Genomic DNA, 15,509 nt, shown 5'->3' with positions numbered 1-15,509 from the left:
GGCCCCTTTACTTTCAGTGCAGCAAACTCACTCCAGAAGTTCAGTGAGGATCTCTGAATGATCCAATGTTGTCCTAAATGACTGATGATGATAAATAGAATCCACCTGTGTGTAATCAAGTCTCCGTATAAATGCACCTGCTCTGTGATAATCTCAGGGTTCTGTTTAAAGTGCAGAGAGCATCATGAAGACCAAGGAACACACCAGGCAGGTACGAGATACTGTTGTGGAGAAGTTTAAAGCCGGATTTGGATACAAAAAGATTTCCCAAGCAGCACTGTGCAAGCAATCATATTGAAATGGAAGGAGTATCAGACCACTGCAAATCTACCAAGACCCGGCCGTCCCTCTAAACTTTCACCTCCAACAAGGAGAAGACTGATCAGAGATGCAGCCAAGAGGCCCATGATCACTCTGGATGAACTGCAGAGATCTACAGCTGAGGTGGGAGAGTCTGTCCATAGGACAACAATCAGTCGTACACAAATCTGGCCTTTATGGAAGAGTGGCAAGAAGAAAGCCATTTCTCAAAGATATCCATAAAAAGTCTCATTTGAAGTTTGCCACAAGCCACCTGGGAGACACACCAAACATGTGGAAGAAGGTGCTCTGGTCAGATGAAACCAAAATCGAACTTTTTGGCCACAATGCAAAACGATATGTTTGGCGAAAAAGCAACACAGCTCATCACCCTGAACACACCATCCCCACTGTCAAACATGGTGGTGGCAGCCTCATGGTTTGGGCCTGCTTTTCTTCAGCAGGGACAGGGAAGATGGTTAAAATTGATGAGAAGATGAATGGAGCCAAATACAGGACCATTCTGGAAGAAAACCTGTTGGAGTCTGCAAAAGACCTGAGACTGGGACGGAGATTTATCTTCCAACAGGACAATGATCCAAAACATAAAGTCAAATCTACAATGGAATGGTTCACAAATAAACGTATCCAGGCGTTAGAATGGCCAAATCAAAGTCCAGACCTGAATCCAATCGAGAATCTGTGGGCAGAGCTGAAGACTGCTGTTCACAAACGCTCTCCATCCAACCTCACTGAGCTCGAGCTGTTTTGCAAGGAAGAATGGACAAGAATTTCAGTCTCTGGATGTGCAAAACTGATAGAGACATACCCCACGCGACTTGCAGCTGTAATTGCAGCAAAAGGTGGCGCTACAAAGTATTAATGCAAGGGGCCGAATAATATTGCACGCCCCACTTTTCAAGTTATTTGTTAAAAAAGTTTAAAATATCCAATAAATTTCATTCCACTTCACGATTGTGTCCCACTTGTTGTTGATTCTTGACAAAAATTAAAATTTTATATCTTTATGTTTGAAGCCTGAAATGTGGCGAAAGGTTCAAAAGTTCAAGGGGGCCGAATACTTTCACAAGGCACTGTGTATGTATATATATATATATATATATATATGCATCCATGACCTTTTATACCACCGTTTTACAGGCATCTGCTTTCTTTCTGTTCGCTGTGCAGAAGTCTGTTAGTTTAAATAGGCTTAATTATTGAACAGAACATGATATGGATGCAGACATTTAGGCTATGTGTGGATAAAACAACTGCACAGTCAAACAGCCACTTAATATTTAGGCTACGTCACAATGTAGAACATGATCAACATGAAGTACCTCCATGAGATAATGCTGAGGTCTTACCTGTTTGAACAATGTTTTTATATTTCATCTTAAGCTGCTGCCCCGTGCGCTTTTCCCCCGCGAGATTTCACCTAAATGAAATAACTTACTAGGCTACCATTCAGACAGTTATTCCCTGTAATATTATTATGATTACAAAGGACTACATTTAAACTTACGCATTGACCAGGGCTGCAGTGTTCTCCACGCTGTCTCCCTCTCTTTTGCAGCTGCAGCGGTGTTGCACTTCTTTCTAAAAACGTGTTCAAACTCGCCATATGAGCACGTTTAAAGCTTCCTGTTCAAAACGCAGCCTTTCGCTTCCCCGTGTCCATGGTGACTCGTCTATTTGAGGTTCCATTGATGCTGTCTTTTCAGAGTTGCGGTGCATGCGCTTAACTCAGGGTCAAACTATTCCGAGTTAATTAAACCAACTCAAATCAGCCGTTGTGAAACCGAAAACTCAGAGTTTTCTATCTCAGAGTAGATCAACTCAGAGTTGAGGATGAAACTCAGAGTTTCTTGAACCTGCTTCGTGAAACAGGCCCCATGTCTGCTCTTTCAGGACCACGCTTCGAGGACCCTGGTGTTTGTATCACCCATGTATCACCTGCTGAGTTTGATATCAAAGGACGAAGCAGCATTTATCTGGACCACAATCACAGCGTGAATACTGGTTGTGAATATTTTTTTATTAGTTTAACGTTGGAAAGAATAGAAGAATAGAATATTTTAATTGTCAATTTCTCTATATATCCAGGACATACAGTTTCTCTCTCACCTTTGTATGAGCACCATATACTTTTTTAAAAGGATAAAAATATAGTATTCATAAAATAAAGTGAAATGAATAAAATATCTCAAAATCAATCTACAGTCATGACAAAAAATTGTTAGACCACCCATGTTTTCTTCAATTTATTGTTCACTTTAATGCGTGGTACAACTAAAGGTACATTTGTTTTGACGAATATAGCGATAACATAATGACGAATATAACGATAACATAAGGATGAAAATAGCTCATAAAGGTTTAATTTAACAACTGATATCTAGGCATTTTCCATGGTTTTCTTGATAAGTACCAAAATCATTTAAGTTCTTACATCAATAGTTATGGCATTGTACTGCCAAAAACAGTGCTGTTAGGCATTCCATGTTTTCTTTTCTGTCTGTTTTAGCCACGTGATACACATAAAATCTAGTACTTCATTAGATAACTATTGTTTCTGATGAGTGCAGCCATGCATCTTGGCATGCTATCCACCAGTTTCTGACATTGTTTGGCTGTCACAGCAGCGGTTTCCTGTTGCACAAATTCAAGCAAATTTGCTTTGTTTTCGGACTTGTGGTTCTTCATTTTGCGTTTGATGATTTTCCACAGGTTTTTAACTGGATTTAGATCAGGTGATTGAGCAGGTCAAAAGCATGGTTCCAATGTTCTGGTTGTCCATCTCGGCTTTAACTGACCTTACTGTGTGGCAAGGGGCACTGTGTTGTTGGAAAATCCAGTCATTGGTCCAGTCACAGCAGGAACCTGTTAAAATTTTTTAAAAAATCACTAACAAGTATATTTTTTAGAAGAAGTCAAGTGATTTCTTTGTAAAATTTCAGTGACGTGAATTTGCACTGCTCAGCTCAACACAAATGTTGTCAATCACATTTAGGGAGCAGATGCTGCCTATTGTACGTTATTTATGTTAGATACTGTGTAATTGGACTTGATGACTTACCTTTTCTCCTGACCAATATCTGCATCTCTTAACCTGGGATTTTTAATGGGTGAGGCAATGAAAATTACACTAAAATTTAAAAGGAGCACAAACAACCTGTAAAATAAACCAGCCTCAATCCAGCTGGTAGCCAAAACCGGAAGCTCTGGTCAAGATCAGTGGTTTTCAGTATATTTTGTCACACCATAATATATGATCATAGCTGTAAATCATCGTGAAAAAGATTAATTCCACAGTAAACAGTTAAAGCACACTGAAGCACAGTGTTGGAAATGTTACATTAATTTTACATTGATATACTCTTGCAAAGGAATGTAAAGTATTGGAATGTGAAACCACTTCAGAATATTGATCTATGACAGCATTCTAGAATCTTGGGCAATAACAGCATTCTAAATTCCTGACTTGTGACAACACTGTAGAATCTTGAACAATGACAGCATTCTAGCATGTTGGTGTCTGCAAAGACTGTAGAATCTTGACCCATGAACACACGATGAAATCTTGGAATGTCACAGCATTCCAGAATACTGACGTAGGAAAAGCATTGTACAGTCTGGGGCTTTAACAGAGTTCTAGATTCCTGACTAACGACAGCACTCTAGAATCTTGACCCATTGCAACACATTAGTATTTGACACCATTCTGGAATCTCGACCTTGGACACCACTTCAGAATCTTGAATTCTGACAGCACCCTGGAGTTCTGACAAAGAGAAACATTCTGGAACCTCTGTCTCATGACATTTTAGAATCTCGGCAGCAATCTGGGATGCTGTCTCTTGACGACATGCGCTTTAGCATGACTGGCATACAGCATATACTGCTTTCCTTTTGAAAGATAGCATTGTCAGAAGTGGGATTTGAACCCACGCCTCCAGGGGAGACTGCGACCTTAACGCAGCGCCTTAGACCGCTCGGCCATCCTGACTGAAGCAGCGTCGTGGACTTTTCCAGAAGTGGCCAAATGGAGGTAGGTGACTTGTAAAAAGGGCTGAAGTTTCTTGAGAGTGGGCAAAGTAAACGTCAGGGTGACGAGGTGGATCTGGCTGTATTTCCCACGCTTCAGAGCTGGAGATACCACTCTTCCGACCATTTTGTACGTGCGGTGCGTCTCAGCTGTCGCTTAGGAAATACCCACTCAATCAGTAATGAGAAGCTGGAAGAAAAGTTGCCACTCCCCGTCGGGGAATCGAACCCCGGTCTTCCGCGTGACAGGCGGAGATACTATCCACTATACTAACGAGGACTGCTGAAGCCGTGTTTTTTGTAACATCCATGTGCCTCTTTGGTTGGAGCTATTCCCGTGAGATTTATACGTCATGCAGGTGGATGGTTTGGTTATTTTCCATTGGTCGCATGGAGCATTTCTGAGGGAGGGGCTGTAGCGGTGAATGATAAAACACGAAAAGAATGAGAACGCGGGTCTTGACCTATAGCGACATTGTAAAATCTTGACCGATTCAACATTGTAGAATCGTGGTCTGTGATAAAATTCTTGTTACTTGACCTATGACAGAATTGTTTCATGTTTGAATCTGACAACATACCACAATCTTGACCAGCTTTCTAGAATCACGGTCTCTGACAGCATTCTAGAATCTTGGGCAATAACAGCATTCTAAATTCCTGACCTGTGACACACTGTAGAATCTTGAACAATGACAGCATTCTAGCATGTTGGTGTCTGCAACGACTGTAGAATCTTGACCCATGAACACATGATGAAATCTTGGAATGTCACAGCATTCCAGAATACCGACGTAGGAAAAGCGTTGCACAGTCTGGGGATTTTACAGAGTTCTCGATTCCTGACTAATGACAGCACTCTAGAATCTTGACCCATTGCAACATGTTAGTATTTGACACCATTCTGGAATCTCGACCTTGGACACCACTACAGAATCATGAATTCTGACAGCATCCTTGAGTTTGGAGGTAGAGAAACATTCTGGAACCTTTGTCTCGCAACATTTTAGAATCTTGACCTTCGACAGCAATCGAGAAAGCTGTCTTATGACCACATGCACTTGAGCATGGCATGTATTGTTTTTCTTTGAAAATTAGCGCTGTCAGAAGTGGGATTTGAACCCACGCCTCCAGGGGAGACTGCGACCTGAACGCAGCGCCTTAGACCGCTCGGCCATCCTGACTGCAACAGTGTCGTGGACTTTTCCAGAAGTGGCCAAATGGAGGTAGGTCAAGTGTAAAAAGAGCTGAAGTTTCTTGAGAGCGGGCAAAGTAAATGTCAGGGTGACCAGGTGGATCTGGCTGTATTTCCCACGCTTCAGAGCTGTAGATACCACTCTTCCAACCATTGTGTACGTGCAGCTGTCGCTTAGGAAATGCCCACTCAACCAGCAATGAGAAGCTGGAAGAAAAGTTGCCACTCCCCGTCGGGGAATCAAACCCCGGTCTTTCTGTAACGTCAATGGGCCTCTTTGATTTGGGCTATTCCCATGAGATTTATATGTCATGCAGGTGGATGGTTTGGTTATTTTCCATTGGTAGCATGGAGCATTTCTGAGGGAGGGGCTGTAGCGGTGAATGATAAAACACGAAAAGAATGAGAACGCGGGTCTTGACCTATAGCGACATACTTTCTAACAGTGCATGGCTTCAGCTGAAGCAATAAAACTGTCTTACACACCAGAAGACACATTTAAGTTACACATTCATTTTATACAATGCACAATATAGTTGTAATTACAGTCAGATCTACCCATGGCCTAATAATTTGATAGTGATATTGATAACTGTGGCTCAACATCATTTAAACAGCCATTAACTGCAGTGGATAGTCAGTCCCACTAGCCTGTGACACACCCGCTAAGAATTAAGTCGGCGACAGATCACAGTGACTAGAGGTGAATGTATTCCTGGATCCTAAATTAATGCTATTACATTAACAGAAAATAAAAGAAACAGGACAAGTAAATTTGAATTATTGAATATTAGATGTTTTAAATCCCAATGTTATCCAATGATCTGACAAGTGTTCATAGTATTAGTTCATCGTGTCTCGCTGAACCCTGATTGCAACAGAAAGAAAATGCGAACCAAAATCAATCAGCCCCCCTTGACTTTGTCAGTAGCCTCAGTGAGTTTTTATTAAAATGCAAATAAACCAAGTTACCCCTTTCACTACACCCTTGACCTTGTTTTGACATATGGCATAGAAACTGCACATCTAATTGTATTTCCTCAAATCCTTTTTGTTTAACTCTTCTTAAATTGACAGTACAGTAGACTATGATAGATTTCTAACTAACAATGCAGCAACTCAATGCTGGTAACTGAGTCCATGACGATTTACTTCAGTGAAATGTGCCAATACTATGGAGAGCATTTACTTTACTGTTTCCACCACTCAGCTGGATTATCTTGTTGCAGATGAGATTGGAAAAGAAGAAAAGTTGTTGTTCCTCAACATGCAGATGTAACTGACAGTTTTGGGGGGTTTTTTTTGGAATGCTTTAATGTTGATTTCTCCAAGCAACTGCAACCACAGCTTCTGTCTCAACCGAAAATAGCATTAATGGTCTAAGCACGTTATTCCTCATGCACTGGCTAAAAAAGGGGAAGTCAAGTCAACCAACGTCTATTTAAATGATAACATTGATTGTTCCCTGCAGGCGACTGGCTCATGCTACCTTAGACCTTTGTGCTCTGTCTCTCTTGGGTTAACTATGGGAACACTGTGTCTACAGGGGACCAAAATTATCCCACATCATCACCATGGTAATAGGAAGCGCCACATTTAACGTGGCTCTCTGGCATCACCTGCTGGAACATGCTCTGTACTGCTTCTTATAATGTTTACATGGGGCTTGAACAGTTTTCACAGGTTGCAAATTGAGAACCTGGAATCTCTTCATGGACTCTATGGTACTGCTTGCAATATCAAACATTCCAGCTACATTTCACTCACAAAAAGTAGTGCATTGAAACAATATTTTCATTCTGGTTTTTCTTTTTTTGATCTGCATCATTATCTTCTGCAGTAACTAAATCCGTCAGTCTCCTACTGCTAATAAGTGCATACTATGGTAAATTTTGTGAACAAATTAACAGCTATAGCTACTGCTGCTTCATTCTAGGAAAAGTCATTTCGTGTAGTAAAGGACATTATCAGAAAATGCTGTAAGTCCACTGAGGTTTGAGGTGGAGCCTCTGTGGATTGGATTTGTTTATCCAGTACATCTCACAGATGCTTGATGAGACTGAAACCTGGGCAATGTGGAAGCCATGCCAACACCTTGAAGTTTATGTCATGTTCTTCAAACCATTCTTGAACAATGTTTACAATATTTGAGGGAACGTTAACCTAATGAAGAGGCCACTGCCAACAGGGAATACTGCAGACACGATGGGGTCATACACTGTATCTTACACAGTCTGTGTGGGGTGTGCATGGTCTGGAACAATGTTTGTGTGGTTTATGCCATCCACATGAATGCAGAACCCATGTTTTTACCAGAAGAACATTCTCCAGAACATGATACCTCACCCACAGTGCATCCTACAGACAGAATTGTCGGAGCTTCAGTAGAAATGACCTGGACTTCTCTAAAAGGTTCTTGAAGATGTTCATCTTCATCCAAGAGGCTTCTTTAGTTCTAACTGACTGATGGGGAGTTGCAGAAATTATATTCACTCCAGCTCACATGGCTAATGGCCCATTAACAACCGTAGACTCACGGGCCTCAAGGTGTGAATTGCTGTGAAACTAGGGGTCTACCAACAATGACAGCAATCATGGCAGTGGAGAGGTAAAACATCTTCATGAACCTTTCAGAGACGTGCAGTTGATTTCTACTGAAGCTCCTCCAATAATCCAATCCAGCTGGATCCAATCCACCTGTTCATCTAATATACCTAATCCCATTTGCATGTGCCATTGTAACAAAATAATCAGTCATATTTACTTCACCTGTCAGTGGTTTTAATGTTGTGGCACATTGGTGTAGTGCTTTACATAAAAATAATTTGCAACATTTGGAAATGATAATACAAAAAGACTCCTAAAAGAGTAAAACAGAACTACAAGTATAAAAAAATTCAGCATGTACAAATCAAAAAGATCGTAGCCACAATTTTACTATTCAAAGGGTCTAACAAAATACTCCCTGTGCTCCCAGGAAAAGGAGAAAACATATTACTTAGACAATTTACCTAAACTTGCCTCACATGTAGTGTTTTATGGCTATAATTTGTTACAGTTTCAGTGAATTTCACATCTGCAGGACGTTAGGATTAGTATTAATAGCGACATTGTCCATCTAACCACAGAGTATATTACACATAATCAGGATTGTAGCAGAGCAGCATCCTTCAGGGGAACAGGTGGATGCAGTCTTGTGTTAATTTGCAATTAATACACATAATGTCCATTAGCTCCAGCTGATCTTTGTCTTCTGTGAAAATGAAGAAAGTATTGAAGCTACCATCAGTAAATATTATGATTATTTATTCATCTCTGTCGTCTCCACAGGTTAAGGAATTGGTGGCTGCTTCTTGCTTACACAGCTGTTAACAAAACAGGAAAATCAGGCCACAGTGCATCTTATGTAACAAACGTATCCATTAAACACCTCATTATAGTACGAATCATTCCTGTGAAATTATTCAGCACAATCCACTGTGCTGACACCTCACGTCATCAAAAGGCACAAGCAGACTGAGTGTACCATCTGCTGTGTGTGCATGAAGTGAGGTGAGCCTGTGCGTGTGCCGGTGTGTATATGATTGTACTCAGTGTGCTGTACCTGTGTGTGTGATTAAAAGTAGGGAAGGCCTTTTTTGCTTCCTGTCATTGTGTCATCTCTGGCAGCCACACATCTATGAGCTGAATGCTGAGCTGGCCTACTCCTGGGTGCTGACTCACCTTAGTGCTAAACAAATGCAAAAGATTCATTTTGTGCACAGATGCTGATGAACTGATAATCTTTTTGACCTGCCACCAGTAGGAGGGTGTTGATTGGTGTTTACCAGGGAGGTTGTCCAGCAACACTCCCAAGAACCATCAAAGACTACTTTCTTCATTTAACATTAAAGGGTATCTTCAGCCACTAAGATGGATGAATGAGTGGATTACTTAGTGGCTGAAAATACCCTTTAATGTATTTTTAGGCACTAAGTATTCCACTCACTCATCCGTTGTCTATCCACCACTTTATGTACGATCGTGGAGGGGCTGGAGCCTATCCCAGCTGACTTAGGGTCTGTTGTCAGGCCATACAGAGACAGACAGCGGAGTACACTCACATTCACACCTATGGACAATTTAGAATCACCAATTAACCTCAGCATGTCTTTGAACTGTGGGAAGAAGCTGGAGTGATACTAAGTATTGCACATTGGGGCAAAAAAGTATTTGCACTAAATGTATATATATATATATATATATATATATGTGTGTGTGTGTGTGTGTGTGTGTGTGTGTGTGTGTATGTATGTATATATATATATATATATATATATATATATATATATAACCACTGTGTAGCCCTAAGAAGCAGTCAACATAGTTTGTTTGACGAGAACTGGATGTGAGATATTAACTACGTAACTTACATGGTTATCATACCGCCCCACTTTTAACTGTGGAAATTTTAAAACTGGACCTGTAAACCTCGCAAATTACCAAATACTCTGTGTTGAATGTGGAGTTGGACCAAGGTCCTCAACCAGATTTCTCCTCCAATCATCAGGATGGGTTAAACAGGGACAACTCATCCAAAACTCCTGTAGTCTAAATCCATTTTAATACTACTGTGTCTTCAGAGTCAAAGTGCACAAAGCCATGAGGCATAAAGATACAGACAATCCAAACAAGGTGTGCAATTGATAATGGGTAATTAACAAATCCGTTGACCTCAAATCTATTCAATGATAAATCCAAGAGTTGGAGTTGACATAACAGGATCCAAGTGTCAACATGTTGTCAAACAAAGGAACACAGACCTCCTTTAAAATTAGTCATAAAAATACAAAAATAGTGTCAGAACAGCCATTTGTCAAATGTGACAACCCTAAAACAATGAAGCAATTTATTTATGTCAGAGGGCTGACAATATGACGGAAACAACAGGAAAAATACCTATTTTAAAGTGAGAAAAGCACCAAAGTACAAGTACATATCTATCAAATGTCATAACTTAGAAGAAATATGATAAATTCATTTCTTCCTTTATACCAATGAGCTTCAATGAGTTGAAAATGTCAATCCAAAACACCTCACTGAAGATTAGTGATTGTCGAAACCCATTCAGAAACACAGCGTTAGGGATCATCTAAGTCAGTAAAATTCATCCTCTCCACAATACAAATGTCTTCGCCAACTTTATATCATGATTCATTTGTTTTTGACAGATTTCAAAGTGCTCCACTAACAAACCAAGTAGAGAGGCACATGGCTAAAAATCTCCAAACCAAACTAAAGTAACACCAGTTATAGTAAGAGTTCTATTTAACCAAACTGGTGTTGCTTTTCGTCAGTATCAGGTGTATTTAACAGTCGAGAGTGCCGAGAGACATGAAATAAGAGCAGTGAGAGAAAAGCATGACATGCAGTTAAGCATACCAAATAAGCTATGTCATTCTATAACAGGTCAAAATGCCTTCTGGGAAAAAGTTCAATTACTGCAAGAGGCTGACATTTTAATGATTTTAGCGACAAATTCCTCATAGGTTTCCTGCATAAATGCTGTTTTATGTACCTTACTATAAGAATGAACACAAGTTAAATGTGGTAAAGCAGTAAACCAAACTGTATAACACCAGCAGCCTGGAAAGGATTCATTAAAATGCAGTGCAGTGGTTTTTAATGCTATCAGTCATGCCCATGCTTTTTGTACTGTGACAATCCAAAATTTCTGGTACAAAAAAAAGCTAACTGAAATAACAAATAATCACCTGTTCTGTTCCTTATGAATCTGAAGTAGTAAGAAATGTGATTTTTTTTTCTTACTGCAGTTACAAGATCAGTTAATGAGTCAACCAGTGATAACTGTACAGACTGAGCAAACATCATCAGTCCTGTAATTAACTGGCTGAGAATTCGATGCTGTCCTCTGTGCTCTCCAAAAAACACATTAACCTTTTTATGACCTTGATAAAAATAAAGAAAAAAAACAAACTTTGGCTAGTAGATAAAAGAAGTCAGATTTTGGTAAACATTTTTAGAAAATGTGCAAAGCAAACTCACAAAAAGAGAAGAACCTGAGATGTATGAGCCTGGGTGGGAAATAGCGTGAGCTAGTGTGTCTGAATACAAAAAAAAAAAAAATCCATCATCAAGCTATTTTATGCTTCACACATTCCTGACTTCAAAGGGACTTTAAAATCAATTAGCCTTGTCATAAGCAGCCCCACCACCCATCTATCTCCCTCTCTGTCTCTCTCAATATATTCACAGACCTTAACCTAAATGTTCGGATAAACTACAAACACAGTCAGATGCAAACTCAGAAGCAGCAGCAGAAGCGCAGCTCCTCTTTGATGTCTGATCAAAGTGACTATTGCGCTGCATAATGAGACCTGCGATGACCTTTGTGGAATAATTTGCCTTTATTAATTCAAAAACAAAGTCTCAGGGTTTGTGCATTAAAACTAGTATATTTCTAGTGTGTGCAGCCTGCCAGGGTCCTGAATGATACAGTAAATGTGTATTGCCATGGCAACAAATTAACAGTTTAGCCAGTGCAGCTTCCCTGTCCTCAGAAGGTAATGTGATATGATTCCAGTTTATTTGCATGCCTGCCTCAAACTGTCCCATTTATTTGACATATTCATAGCATGTGTGATGTATGCCAGAGGTTAGCTCATTCTGTACTATATGTTAAAAGAACTCCTCAGAGTTCTTCCCAGCTGCTTGCTTATTTCTACTAGTCCAACTCGGGGAGTCATTGCTGAAGTGTTTATTTTTAATCATTTTTTTAAAAAAAAGCTGCAGTCATTGATATTTTTATGTTAATGATGGATCAAATGGAGTGCATAACATGAAAGAGCTAATTTGTAGTTACAAACCCACCGATATCTAAAGCAAGGGAGCCAATAAGAACAAATCCTTAGGGTTGTCTTATTGACATTTTAGATGTACCGGTTGATGTCACCTCATGCACTGTGCAACATGCAAGAAACTTTTCTGCCTTTAAAGTTGCCATTGGCTACTGATTGTCCTTCAGTGGCACAGTGAAGTTTACATTTATAGAACATGGATCATCTTGTTATAATGCAAAGTTCTGCTGGGAAAACTCTGACATCCATGTGGATGTCTAATATGTGTCACCCACCTGAACATTGTATGTCAAGCAACCTCGCAACCGCCTACACACACATAGCAACAGAAGTCCTTGATGCCAGTTGGAACACTCGACAAGACAATGCACCCCGATACACCGCAAAAGCATGACAGAGCAAAAGTGTTCACTTGGGTACCACACTCCCCAGATCCAAATGTTATTGAGCATCTGTGTGATATGCCAGGATAAGCCTGATTTGGGCACAGAAAGACCATGTAGAGCAACAATTGAAAGGAACTAGCTAGCGTATGTAAGACATCTGCAGGCTTTCCGTAGTGTAATGGTTAGCAAGGCTGGCTGTTGAATCCAATAATCTGAGTTCAAACCTCGGTGGAGCCTGTCGTTAGTAGGGGCTAATGTAATTTCCAGGAAGTTCTAACAATCCTTCTACCACAGTTCGAGTGCTCCTCCTACGAAGTTTTGCCACCATTAGCATCTTGAGTCAACCCTCATCGAGCAATTTCACATACATTGCTGTGAAAATTGGCTGCCTCACAACACCATTATTGTTAGGACACGTGTTTCACAAACAAAAATACACAATAGCATTAGAATACTGTTTCATTAATTGGTTATTAGAACAAAAGAAAGACACAGTTGTGTTCTACTGAAAGACTTAGGCAGTGTTTATTGTTGTATGGACCATGTGGAAAATCATTTGTTGGTGCCATACCAAATGGGCACATATCAGGACAATATCAAAAAATAACCTATGTACGGTACGTAAAAAGTTTTTTTACATCTGCATTCTCTGACTTTTTAAAAAAAAATTCTTCGATGGATTATTTCACAGAGCATGTTAATTCTGTTTTCTAAGTAAACGTAAAAAACAAGACGTGAACATCAATAAACATGAGCTGGTCATGATTCTAGAATGATCGATTCCCCGACAGGGATGGTGAGTTTTCTTCCAACTTGTAATTACGGACTGAGTGGTATTTCTTAAGCCACAGCTGAGATGCACCGCGCGTTACAATAGTCGAAAAGTGGTCTCTACAACATGGGAAATAGGCCAGATCGACCACCTCACCCTGACGGCTACTTTGCCACCTTTCAAATAACTTCAGCTTTACAAGTGACCGACCTCCATTTGGCCACTTCTGGAAAAGCTCGTGACATGCTTCAGTCAGGATGGCCGACGGTCTAAGGCGCTGCGTTCAGGTCGCAGTCTCCCCTGGAGGCGTGGTTCGAATCCCACTTCTGACAGTGTCAGTTTAAATTAAAAAAAACAACGCAATGCAATACACTATGTGCAATCGTGCACAAGCGCATGTTGTCAAAGTCATGCATTCTAGAATGCTGTCAAAGGTCAAGACTCTGAAACGTTGTGAGACCAAGGTTCTACAATGTTTGCTAGGTCAAAATTCTAGGCTGCTGTCAGAGTTCAAGGTTCTAAAGCGGTGTCCAAGGTCGAGATTCTGGAATGGTGTCCACGACCAAGATGTTGCAATACATAAATCTCATCCCATAGCCCATCAAGAAGGCCCGTTGACGTTACGAAACAGTGACTGCGGCAGTCCTCGTTAGATAAGTGGACAGTATCTCCGCCTGTCACGTGGAAGACCGGGTTCGATTCCCCGACGGGGAGTGGTGAGTTTTCTTCCAGCTTGTAATTGCGGACTGAGTGGTATTTCTTAAGCCACAAGCTGAGATGCACCGAGCGATAACAATAGTCGGGAAAGTGGTCTCTACAAACATGGGAAATAGGGCCAGATCGACCACCTCACCCTGACGTCTACTGCCACTTTCAAATAACTTCAGCTTTACAAGTGATCGACCTCCATTTGGCCACTTCTGAAAGCTCGTAACATTGCTTCAGTCAGGATGGCCGAGCGTCTAAGGCGCTGCGTTCAGGTCGCAGTCTCCCCTGGAGGCGTGGTTCGAATCCCACTTCTGACAGTGTCAGTTTAAATTTTAAAAAACCAACGCATGCAATACACTATTGCCAATCGTGCCAAAGCGCATGTTTCATAAGTCAGCATTCTAGAATGCTGTCAGAGGTCAAGACTCTGAAACGTTGTGAGACCAAGGTTCTACAATGTTGCTGTAGGTCAAAATTCTAGGATGCTGTCAAAGTTCAAGATTCTAACATGGTGTCCAAGATAGGAACACATTTCTAGGACTGACATTCAGAGCCTTTTTTCAAGACAGCGCCACCTACCGCAATAGATAATCACAAAAGCACGACTTAGGATTTTAAAGAACAAATTTCGGTCAAAATATACCTAGAATTTCAAAGGTTTATTGAAGGAGTAATCCACAGAAAGCACACTTCCTATCCAAGAACCTATCATTTTTAAAGATCCATTCCACCCAAATAGTGCTTCTTAAAAGAAGTTAAGTTTTGAGAGAATTTACTCCACCCAAAAAATTTTTTAAAAAATTATAATAACTTAGTTGTTAAGACTTGCATTGGACAAATTGTAAAATGACATACTTGTGGTCAATTTGAGTGAAACATTAATGGAATCATATGAAGTGGGCTTGTAGCCATTAGATCGCAAACAGGATGGTTTGAAAGTTGTACGGAGGCAAACAAGATTAAGATTTATCAATAAAGAAAAGATTATTTTGGTACTTGATATTAAGGCGATCAAAGTGATCATTCAATATGCTTCTCATATCTGATTAAGTATTAATTAATAATCATCGAGGAGCTGAGCTGACAGAATCTCATTTATGACCAATAAAAAAACAAGCTCAGAGCCTGGTTTCACCAGAACTTTCATTAGATCAAACGTGACAATTGCAAGGTTTATAATGACGAATTCAAATATATATTTGTTTCTCACAGTGGATGCTTAACAGATATCTCTTCTTTTT

The 15,509-nt window shown here is 40.3% G+C and overlaps 3 non-coding genes across 3 annotated transcripts; all 3 read right to left on the bottom strand.

Annotated features, from left to right (window-relative positions):
* Nucleotides 1-4,229: 4,229 nt before the first annotated feature.
* On the bottom strand, nt 4,230-4,312 carry trnal-aag (transfer RNA leucine (anticodon AAG)). The gene has a single exon. It is a non-coding gene; the product is annotated as a tRNA-Leu (tRNA).
* A 246-nt stretch (nt 4,313-4,558) lies between these two features.
* trnad-guc (transfer RNA aspartic acid (anticodon GUC)) lies at nt 4,559-4,630 on the bottom strand. The gene has a single exon. It is a non-coding gene; the product is annotated as a tRNA-Asp (tRNA).
* An 821-nt stretch (nt 4,631-5,451) lies between these two features.
* On the bottom strand, nt 5,452-5,534 carry trnal-cag (transfer RNA leucine (anticodon CAG)). Its single transcript has one exon. It is a non-coding gene; the product is annotated as a tRNA-Leu (tRNA).
* Between the last annotated feature and the right edge of the window lie 9,975 nt (nt 5,535-15,509).

This window comes from Acanthochromis polyacanthus, chromosome 16 (assembly GCF_021347895.1).
Source record: "Acanthochromis polyacanthus isolate Apoly-LR-REF ecotype Palm Island chromosome 16, KAUST_Apoly_ChrSc, whole genome shotgun sequence".
In the NCBI taxonomy this organism is placed as follows: domain Eukaryota; kingdom Metazoa; phylum Chordata; class Actinopteri; family Pomacentridae; genus Acanthochromis; species Acanthochromis polyacanthus.
This window is presented reverse-complemented; position numbering and strand designations above follow the sequence as displayed.